A 12,157-nucleotide genomic window follows, 5' to 3' on the forward strand; every position below is an offset into this window, starting at 1 on the left:
TGAGGGCAGAGAAAGCCGAAGGCAAAGGACCAGAAGCATACCAGAAGTATCCTCACTTGGCTGATCTTCTGCCCGATGGTTCCCAGCCTGATCAGACTCCTTCACACATACGTGCAACATGCGAAGATCGCATCAAGCAGTTGCAATTACAGCTGAAGAAGGTAGGTGATGAGCTTAGGGAGTTGAAAGAGAAAGAACAGTCTGCTAAACCTCCCTCACACATATGTGGATCATGCAAAGCTTGCAACAAGAAGTTGCAAGCGCTCCTAAAGAAGAATCAGGAAGTTGAGAACTTGAAAGAGAACCTGAGGAAAAAGAACAAAGAAATAGAGCGCTTGAAAAAAGCTTTAAAAGACAAGATCAACAAAATAGATCATATGCAGGCTTGCGAAAAAAAGAAAGGAGAAAAGCATGACAAGACAGGAAACAACACCTCAACCATGACTGATCAACACAAAGTTGGAGAGAACATTGTGGGCAAAGAAACCTGTCCTTCTGGGGCCACACCAGTTCAGCAAAGGCAACCTCCAACACCTGAGGCACATCAGAGCAACAGCACTCTAACAAAACAAGAACAACAGCAAGAAACATCTTTTGAACACCAAATAATTTACGAAGAGACAAGAACCTCAGGAAAAAATTCTCCAGGGACTTACCGATTTTGCAACCTTTCTGCAAATAAGCCAGGCACAGGCAGGTATGGAGAAACATTTGCTGACAAAGGAAAAACATATAGGTTGTGTTATAAGAAACCTGCATCAGCTGTAGAGGCTCCGGTATCATTGATGCTGCCATCAAGAAAAATGCAACAGCTTAAAAACAACTTGAAGTTCATGCCTAGATCACCTGTCCCAGTTGAACAAACAACTGTGTCACGGCTTGAAATGAACTTTACAGTAAGAGGAAATACTCCCCCTATGCTCATGGAAACATGTATACAGACAAATACACGCATCCCAGTAGTGGTACAGAATGTGCGATAGTGTGTGTTGTCCAGTGCCAGCATTCAAATTACTGGAAAGGGTCGCAGTCCTTAGTATAGGACATCAAGCCATGGCCCACTGTTAATCCTACCTGTCAAAAAGATGGAGGGGTATGATTGACCCCACTATAATTAGAAGTGTATATACTTTACTTAATGTCTGTTTTATCTATCATGACAGTCTTGCAATGATTTATTGTGATTTCACACACAGGTACTTGAAACTTTTGCATGGTACTCAGGCCATCTCAAAACTTTTATTTTCCACTCATTTCCTGATTTGTCATGAAACCTGTTGGGATACTGGGAGCAATACATTGTAAGTAATTTTCTATCAGTCTTTAGTCTACAGTAACTATAAAACCAAAGGAAATTCTTGTTAAAAACAAAGGATTTTGTTTTATCCATGTCTGTTGGGATTAAAAAGCTTTTATCTCCTAAAAAAAAAAAGACTTGCAGAATATGATCCACATGACTGTATATAGTTAACAGTATGTAATAACTTTGATTTTGTGCAAGAAAGCCAAATTACTGTAGTTTAATTAAGTTGTATGACTGTACTTTTGTTGTTTTCAGCTGTACATATATAGCCTGCTTCATTATGTACATAATGATTTAATCTACATAATATGTGTGTGACTGAGTAAAGTATTCATATCGAAAACAGAGTGTTACAAACTTAAGCTAGTACCACAAGGCCCATACCATCTACCACTAATCCAATGTTATTCCCCTTGGATGAAGTCAGACTCTATAAATAAGTAACACTGTGATCCCACTGTGATTGAGTAAACTTCAGTGGTGGTAGCTGTGACCATACGCAAATATTTGTTCACAATTAAACTACATAAACACCAGTCAACTTTGGATTCGTACAAAATACCAGTGAGACTTCAATGTGCTGACAAGACAAATTTGCACAGCAACTGAATAAAAAACTTGTGGTGACATGTACCAGGTTTGATTAATGTAATTCTCTATGGGAGTGTTGACCCTTTTTTTTCTTTCTAAATTAGAAACATCATTATACAGCATATTGAATAGACTTCACTTCCCCTGGACAAATTGTTTACCTTAGCAACAAGAGTGGCCATTCAAGCTATTTCAAACATTCAAACATTTCCCAACAAAAAGTTTTCTTTTATTTGCAAAACCACAGGATAAATGACTCCTATACAAAGAGCCAGGGAAGGCATAGAAATAGCTGCACAGGTTTTATAATGGTCGTGTTGGTATTGCCAGTGGTTCCTGCAGACAGGTGCTGGAATGCATTGTGTGTGTTTGTACGTGGCTGTAGCGGTTTGTGTCCCACAAACTCACACTTGTATCTAGCAACACAGAAGCACGGATAAGTGCGATGTTTGCTGCCGGATTGCACAAGGTTTGATCTTCAGTTTACAGGAAAGGTAAGCTTTGCCTTTAAACATTCGAATGATTAACTGTGTGCTTTTTTTATAAATGAATGCAGAAGTTTCTAGTTGTCTTTAAAGGGGTGGTCTTTCTGTAGCTGTGCTATCGTAATCATTCAATGGCTCCAAATTCTTTTGCAAGAAGTGGACAAACATCTAATAAAGTAATAGTATATTTTCTGCAAAGACTGCCTTTCTATTGCAATGTAAAACTGTGCAGAAAACTTGTATCTGTAATACAAAGAAATCTTGCCTTGTACATGCAGGTAATGTTTGGAAAAAGGAAGAAATATAAATTACTGTGAAAAATCACATGTGTACCTTTAAGTTAACCTTAAAACATAGATTACCGGTAAAGCTTATATCCAAGATATTGCACTGAAAGATTTCTAAGTCTCCATTGCACCATCCGACTGTGTACAATAGGCAAATGCAGACTAAGTGTCTTTGTGTTTTATGTTCATTTGTGCACCTGTATGTCTGGTACTTGCCCTGTTTTTTTTCTATGAGATGTGAAGTCAACATAATTCAGGAGTATTGCATGCATTTTATATACTTCTGCCAAGTTGATTGATGTGAATGAAGTTCGAGAGTTTGTCATACACTGTTCCCAGGGATGAACTCAGAATGAATGCCAAGCACAGAGAAGCCCTTCGGAAGAACCGTGTGGCCCTCGTGGAGTCCTTACGAGTGGAGGACATCCGTTCACACATGATCCAGGATGGCGTCCTCACCATCTCCCACTTCCAGTGCATCACTGCAAAACCTACACGTAAGGAACGGGCCGAGGAGTTTCTTGACATCCTTGTGACTCGCGGACCGAATGCCTTTAAGGCTTTTACTCGAGCTCTGAGATACGACTACTCTTTCTTGTATGCATCCTTGATGGGGAAGGGGACGGAGCGAGAGTTAGATCTTGTTGAGGAAAACAAGGTTCTTAAGGATGAAAACAAAACTCTTAAGCAATACCTGCATAAGATATATCGTGTCTTTGAAGGCCTGTTGTCGAGACCTTGTACAACAGCTTCACTGATGTCTGCGATACACAGGGAAAAGGAAAACTTGAAGAAGCTGCTTTATCCAGCAAAGGCTCCCAAAAATCAGACTAAACTGCAGAAGACCATCAGTAGTAAAGTTGTCAGCACACAGAAACAGCAGACAGTAAAAATGGTGAAAGAAGAAGCGGCTCCAAGAATACAGACAGCAAAGCTTACAACAAAACCGTCAGAGGAAATGGTGAGACCAAAATCTGATGGTGCTCTTCAAGTTCAGCAAAACAACAGCGGTGACGGCTCAAACGGAACCAAGTCAGCACCACTTTCTAAAACTTCCACAACCAAGATTACTACGACCAAACCTGTATTCCTAGACAGTCACAAACCTACAAGCTGCACGTCTGCTAAGGAAAGATCGGAATCAAAAACTAATTCGAAAGCGTTTGCAACAAACAGGATCCCTTCAAAATCTCCAACAGAAAAGGAAGAAGAGACTTCCACAGTAACAGTGTCATACTCTCTACTGTCAGAGACAACAACACCTAAACAAATCGATGATGGCCAAAACAGTGAAGGTGAAACATACAGAAGAGCTTCTAGTGCTTTTCAACATAAAGTTGAAACAGAGAATGTCGGGAATGGAACATCAAAAAGGAAGACAACTCTAAAGGAAACAGATTCCTTCCAAAAGGAAAGCACATCACTTTTACAAACTGATATACATGTAAGAGAAAGAAGTGCAGTAGAGACACAACACTCTAGAACAGAAACAAATGTTCTGCAGAAACCAACACAAGGAACTTCTGGTAAGAAATCTACAAAGGAAGACTTAACGGGAACAATTGAAGAAGACTTGTCACAGAAGGCAAAGCATAGTATGGCAGCTATGGATCAAGAAGGACAAGGTTCTACTAACTTAAAGAAACCTCATAGTAATACACAAGGGATAAAAGCAGTACCTACCAATAATAATAGCATCAAACATGACAGTTTAACAGTTACTGGCAGGCCTAGAGTATCAGGAACAGCGGGGGTCAACAGACAATCTACTCATCAGCAGGTCTCAACAGCTACATCACAGGGAGACAGAAATCAGGCTGGAGGGAAGGCGGCATACAGTCCAGGTAAAGTCACTGTCAGCGGAAGCTCTGGTAGTTCCACAAAGAGTCCAGACACAACAAGAAGGCAAAACACTCCTACTGTGCTGACAAGAACTCAAACAAGTAAGGTGGAAGAGAGAAATGACATTGTTAGAGATGTATGTGTGGACAAACCTAACACAAAACTTCTCAGTGCAAGACCAAAACAGGCCCCTCCCACACTAAGAAATGTGAAAGAAGCGCAGAAGGCTGGTGGTGAGAAACGTTCACAGACAACACAGCAGTCTTCCAAGAGAAGGGGAAGTGTTATAAAGATTAGGTTTGAGGAGGGTAGACTATCTAGAGTAGACATAAGGGAGGACAATGATGATACGGACAGTGCAAGTGCCACAGGTAGTTGTCCATGATTTCACTTTGTAAGATACATGTACAATATGGTAAGCTTTGTATAAGTTTCTAAACAGTTTAACAAACTATGAATTCTTTACAAAGAAGAGTATTCAGATTTCTATTTTTGATAGTACCAAACTTTTGTATGTATGTGTGTTTGATGCATTTGCAATTGATGCATATAACAATCTTATGCATAATGCATTGAAAGCTAACAAGTTGAAAGAATTGACCGGTTACAGTATTTCAATGTACATTGTGTACCATGAAAATTACCTTGTGCATGACCGGTATCTTAATCACCAAATTGCATACTGTATCTTATCCTATGGGGCTTTTACAGTAAAATATTGGACTTTGCTCTATGTACTATCATGTTTTGGTGCATTTAACAGGTTACTGAACATACAGCTATAACATCAAGGAAGTGATAAGGTCAAAAAACCAAATGCTGAGCTGTGATAGCAAACAACTTGCTGTGCTGCACTGAGCCACTGGCACCTGTTAATAAATGGCACCTGTTACACAAATAACTCCTGTATGCTCTACAGTCCACTGTGGCATGTTCAGGCATGCCAATTAAGGGCCATGAATAGCACAGAATGGAACGGTCTGCTGAAAAGAGACCTGTGCAAGGGGAATCCCCGTAACCATGGTGTCACTATAGCAACAGTTCACAATAGGTTGAATTCATGACCATTGAACCAACATGTATGTTACACAAGTGTAAGAAGGACCTCTACAATTTTTCTGTCAAACTGCAGACAAAAAGAAAGTGATGTACTCCTGTATTTAACAATATTAACATTAAATATATTTTATAAATTTTCTAGGGAATGGCAACTTCATCATTATGAGAGCATATTGGTTAGTTATAATTAGCAGAATGACTCACCTCACCTTCTTTAGAGACATTGATCTACATTGTGTACTCTAATTACCATATGATATAACATTTCAACCTCACATTTCTAACAAAACAGCCCTATTCAGACAGCATAAAACTTTAAGGCAATGCCTCTGTGCTAATGTTTGTGTGGTCATCTGATCATTGAAACAAGAGCCAGGGGAAAAACGTGCAGAGCCACGTGGTAACGTTTTTTTGGTGACTTTGATCTAGTGCCTGGAAACTTCTCTTGGATTTACATGTACAGCATAACCTAGTTTCAGCATTCGATCTGACTTCTGACACATTGGGCTTCATACAAGATGTACATTCAGCATACATACATGTAATCCTAGCTTGAACGCGTCTTGGAACTTTATCCATTTACCTGACTTTTAAGTTGGTGTTGAGCAACAAGACAGCTGATTTGGTGAGGTGCAATCACTATCAAGGTAAGTTGTAAAAGTGTCACTGTCATTGAAGAATATTCTACTAACTGTTAATTCTACGTGACTTATGAACCTAATCAACGAGATAATTTCTATAGCGACTTAGGGTGACTGACGTGTGTAAATCTTTTAAAAAGAGGATTCAAGAAGATGCAAGAAATGAAAAAATCATACACATTTAATTTATCCAGCAAAACACCATTTCTTTTGGTACGTCGATGAAGGTTAGACATCCAGGTAATACGATATGCCAAAAAACAGTTACTCAAGCAACTGGATATGATTTTGAAAACGTCAGACGTTTCAGCTAGTATCCACTAGCTTTCGTCAGTGACTGAGAGACCAGAGGGGAAAGCAGGTTTATATACACAACACCTCCGAGGTGCCCTGGCTAAATGTGGCTACCAAAACTGGACTTTCAACAAAGCGCTCAAACCTTCAGATCAGTCTAAGAAAACCCAGAAGTGCAAACCATTGACCAACAAAAACAAGGCCAACATCACTATTCCGTATGTCCAAGGAGTATCTGAGAAACTCCGACGGATCTTCCAAAACTTCAACATAGCCACTAACTTCAAACCTCACTCAACCCTCAGACAAAGACTGGTACACCCTAAGGACCGACGTCACAAGGGTACCAAGGCAAATGTTATTTACAGACTCAAATGTGAGGAGCCCAATTGTAACAACACCTACATCGGAGAGACAAGTCGACCGCTTAAAGTAAGGTACAAAGAACATTGCCGACCTAGTGCCAACGGCTACTCCTCAGCTATTTTCCACCACCTACAACACAACCAGGGTCACTCTTTCAAACTCGAGTCCACGGATGTCTTAGACCGCGAAACACGCTGGTGGGAACGGGGTGTTAAAGAGGCAATATATGAAAGAATGTACAACCCCACCCTCAACAGGGAAGGGGGGCTACGGGTCGATCTTTCCGGCACTTGGGATTTGGCACTCCCAGCCCCGAGGACAGACAACACTTAAGCTCCTGTCCTGTATAACAGGGGCTTTCAGACTAATTTGCATCATCTTGTCTTGACTTGTCTGACTTTTGTTCCTTTTTCGACTTCCAACAATTTGTCTTCACTTTATTTGCATATCAATCAACAGGTTGTGTATATAAAATAAACCTGCTTTCCCCTCTGGTCTCTCAGTCACTGACGAAAGCTAGTGGATACTAGCTGAAACGTCTGACGTTTTCAAAATCATATCCAGTTGCTTGAGTAACTGTTTTTTGGCATACCATTTCTTTTGGTTTTAAAAGTTAAGTCAAGTTAGTATTTAATGTCATTTTGCAAATATAAAATGTAAAGCAGTCAGACACTTAAAAGCCTTTTTGTTTCCTATTTGCCAAGTAATATACAGTATCATGGACTTGTGTGATAACTGCAATTGAAAAAGATGAAATACAATGTACATGTAGGATCACAAAAAATAGTGTGGGTGAGGGGGCAACATGGAAATTGATAGAAGATGCTGTGAGGTAAATGGTAATTATTCTTCCCTTAGGCCACACCAATTTAATTTCTTGGTTAATGGATTCGCCGCTTCATTTTTTTCTGATTTGCAAATAAAAATAAAAATTTAGAATCAACTGCAAAATGCTCATATTTTGCCCTAAACAGTTGAAAACAGTCCTTTTCTTCCTAGTTATTACAGTTATTCCATCTTTCAATGCAATCAAATCATGGTAAATTTTGAACCAGCCTGGTGTGTTGACTTCATGGCTCCTATCGTACCATTTTGGGCCATAATAGGATACCTAGGCCTGTTTTTATTTTATTTTTTTTTGCCTGCCGGCTCCATTATTTTTCTAGAAAAATCTGTTAACCAAGAAATTAAATTGGTGTGGCCTTATGAAATTCTAACATAGTACTGTGACAAAAATCTGAGTACATGCTGTACTGAATAGTCATATGTCCAATGCTATAGATGAACAAAGCAGACAGAGCAAAACTTAAGGATCATCGTGAGGCCCTTGTACAAGATTTGTTAGTTCAAGACATCGGGGACTACCTTCTACAAGAGCATATTCTTCTGGACAATCATTGGGATGACATAACATCTCAGAACACAAGTCAAAAGAGGGCTGCAAAGCTATTGGATATCCTTAAGACTAGAGGGCCACACGCATACCACCATTTCCTGACAGTACTGAAGGAAAAGTATCCTCACTTGGCTGATCTTCTGTCCAATGTACAGTCTGATCCTTCACACATATGTGCATCATGCGAAGATCGCATCAAGCAGTTGCAATTACAGCTGAAGAAGGTAGATGATGAGCTTAGGGAGTTGAAAGAGAAACAACAGTCTGCTAAACCTACTTCACACATATGTGGATCATGCCAAGATTGCAACAAGAAGTTGCAAGCGCTCCAAAAGAAGAAGAATGATGAACTAACGAAGTTGAAAAACGAAAATCTAGCTAACCTGAAGAACAAGATCAAAGAAATTGAACGCTTGAAAAAAGCTTTACGAGAAAAGACGGAAAAAATAGATCATGTGCAGGCTTGCAAAAAAAAGGAAGTAAAAAAGCATGACAGGAAAGAAAATTGTCACAGTACCTCACAGTGCCTGACTGTCAAACATGAAATTGGACTGAACATTGTGGGAACAAGCTGTTTTTCTGGGAAAAACGCCGCTGAAAAGAAAGAAGCCACATCACATGTACAGCAAGGAAAACCTCCAACACCCGAGGCACATCAGACTAACAGCTGCCTAACTAAGCAAGAACAACAGCAAGATACATCTTTTGAACAAACAAGAATCTCAGGGACTTCCACCTTTTCTTCAAATAAGCCAGGCACAGGCAGGTATGGAAAAACATTTTGTGACAAAGGAAAAACATATACATCATTTTATAATCGACCTGCACCAAATGTTGTGGCTCCGGCATTAGTGATGCAACCATCAAAAAAAATGTTACAGCTAAAAGACAACTTGAAGGCAACGTCTACGCCACCTTTCCCTGGCAAAAAAACTGTGTCACGATTTGAAATGAACTTCACAGCTACAGTAAGCTCAGGATATACTCCCTCTACACTCAAAACATGTTTACAGACAAATACACACTTCCCAAAAATGGCACAGAATGTGCGATAGTGTGTGTTGTCCAGTGGGTAGTAACTCTGCCTCTAAATCTGGACCAAGAGTTTGAATGCCAGCTGTGTCACTTAACCTTTTTTAGTTATTGGAAAGGGTCACAGTCCTTAAGATAGGACATTACTCCATGGCCCACTGTTAATTACTCCGTGAAGGAGGTACATGTACAATGTATTCTGTACATGTACAAATGTATGCCTTCTGCAAGAGTACTGTGGTCAGTCGGTTTTTCGCGTTCGCAGCTAAAACAGCTGTAAGCAGATATTAGGTGGTTGTTGTGTTATATAATCATTTGCGAGTATTTGTTGGGCTTGTGACTTGTTTGTGACTGTGATTGAGACTGGTTTGCACCTATCAAAAAACAACATGTAGTAAATAAAAGATATTGTTATGAGGATGATTTTGTTCATCTGTTTAGATTGTGGTTGATCTTTTGAATTAATTTGTAAAATGTAAAACTTCACAGAGAATTCTCGCCTATGGACACTTATTCTACTTGCAGTTGTTCATGATTTCACATTATAAGCTAAGTATAAGTTTCTTCACAGTTTTTAAGAAACTATGAGTACGACTTTTTCAAAGAAGAGTATTCTGATGTCTATTTTGATAGTGCCAACTTCTGTATGTATGTGTGTTTGATGTTCACTGTCACAGTATTATGTTATGCCAAGAAGTTTAATACTATAAACCATGTTGGTTATGCTTTGTACTGAAAGCTGACAAGTCAACCAGACTGCACAGATAGTCTGGCACAAGATGATGGAGCTTGTAAATATCTGGGTTGTACAGTTACTGTACTGTTTTTATAGTTTTTGTAAATATATGATGTTTGACATTTTGTTTACATGTAAATATCAACGCCATTCTGGCAACATTGTATGCCATGTTTGTCTGTTATGTTTGGCATGTTGTTAAATAAAGAATTGAATTGAATTAAATTGAAAGTATAATTGACCGGGCGCAGCATTTTAATTTTTCAAGATATGAAAATCATTTGATCTTGTGTAGTATTACAATCATAAAATACCATCTATTAGCCATAATAATTAGGTTATACCTTATCCTATTGGGCTTTTATGGTAATATATTGGACTTTGCTATTTGAGACATGCATAGGTTTTTATAGTAACATATGCATGTATTGAACTTTATTTAAAAGGAAAAAGTACAGCCCAGCTAACATCTTGAAGGGAAGTTATAGGTCAAAAAACCAAATGCTGAGCTGTTTAGCAAACAACCTGCTGCACTGAGCCAAAGACACCTGTTAATAAATGGCACCTGTTACACAAATAACTCCTGTATGCTCTACTGTCCACTGTGGCATGTCCAGGCATGCCAATTAAAGCCTTGAATAGCACAGAATGGAACGGTCTGCTGAAAAGAGACCTGTGCAAGGGGAATCCCCGTAACCATGGTGTCACTATAGGAACAGTTCACAATAGGTTGAATTCATGACCATTGAACCAACATGTATGTTGTGTCAGCACATCTAGAAGCACATCTAGTGTAAGAAGGACCTCTACAATTTTTCTGTCAAACTGCAGACATAGAAAATTAAGTGTTGTACAGGAAGATTTTTCAAGAACATTAAATGAAGTACACTTTATCAATTTTTTATGGGATACAAACTTTGTTGCATGTCAGTAACTGAGGTATCATTGTCTTACCTGGACAAAATTCTAGTTTCACAGAAGGAAGGCATTTATTTTATTCTTTACTTCATGTTCTATGCCAGTGCTGTACACACCCATCTGCAAGTACTGTAGAAGATCTCACAGTCTCTGCAGCCTTTACCTAGCACAGAGTGCCATTCTAATCTAATTTTAGATACAGAAGACAAGCTAATATATCTGTACCGCACCTGCATACTGTATAATGCTTCTAGTTCTAATCCTCCACTGCATAATTACACTAACTTGCACACACCTGTTCACAGTTCTCAAGTCTAACACTAGTAACAGCACTAACGTCCCATTGTGCAAGCATAGAATATCCTGATGAAACAAGCAGAATGACTAACCAGCCTTGCATGTATTACTCTGGCCTGCTTCAGTTTCAGAGACACATTGTTCTACCCCATATCCTTTACCATCAACCGATAAAGTTACAACCTCACATTATTCTAACAAAACAGCCCTAATTATAAACAGACAGCATACAACATTATAGACAATGCCTTCGGACTCAAGTTTCATTGCTACGTGTTAGGTTTAGCAACTTTGGACTGAAAATAGGGTATGTGGTCATCTGGATACCCGCAACAAGAATAGCTAGCCGGGAAAAACCGTGGTAACCTTTTGTAGTGGCTGGAACCTGGAAACTTTTGGTCCTGTGTGGAAAACTTGTTTGTTGGTAAGTGTAGTAGACTGTAGACTGTTGCTAGAAGAAACATGGAGTACTACAGAGAGTTTGGACATGTTACCTGAAAGCAACTAAAGGAACCTACAACAGGTGGGATAAACACGGTGGTAAGTCAACAACTTTGTCTTGTATCAGCTTTATAGAAGAAGAGCAGAAGATTGCTTTAAAACATTTAACAACAAGAACTGTCTATAAAATCTGAGTCTTTAACTAACAATGTACTTACTAGATATTACTCTGATTCTTTAATCATGTGGTATTTCTTCAAGTGAAGTAACTTGGTAGATTTGACATACCTACACGTACATTCTTGTCCGAACATGAAATTTGATCAACCAATTGCAACATATCACCATTACAGTTAGTGTAACTCTTTAACTTCATGAACAATTTAAAGTAACAAGCTTTTCATTTGGTTCTAACAGGACAGACACACAGCATTCATCACTTTGACAATATGGACAGATGTTAAGAAGT

This window comes from Branchiostoma belcheri, unplaced genomic scaffold (genome assembly GCF_001625305.1).
Source record: "Branchiostoma belcheri isolate BF01 breed outbred unplaced genomic scaffold, Haploidv18h27 scaffold86, whole genome shotgun sequence".
NCBI classification, from domain to species: Eukaryota; Metazoa; Chordata; class Leptocardii; order Amphioxiformes; family Branchiostomatidae; genus Branchiostoma; species Branchiostoma belcheri.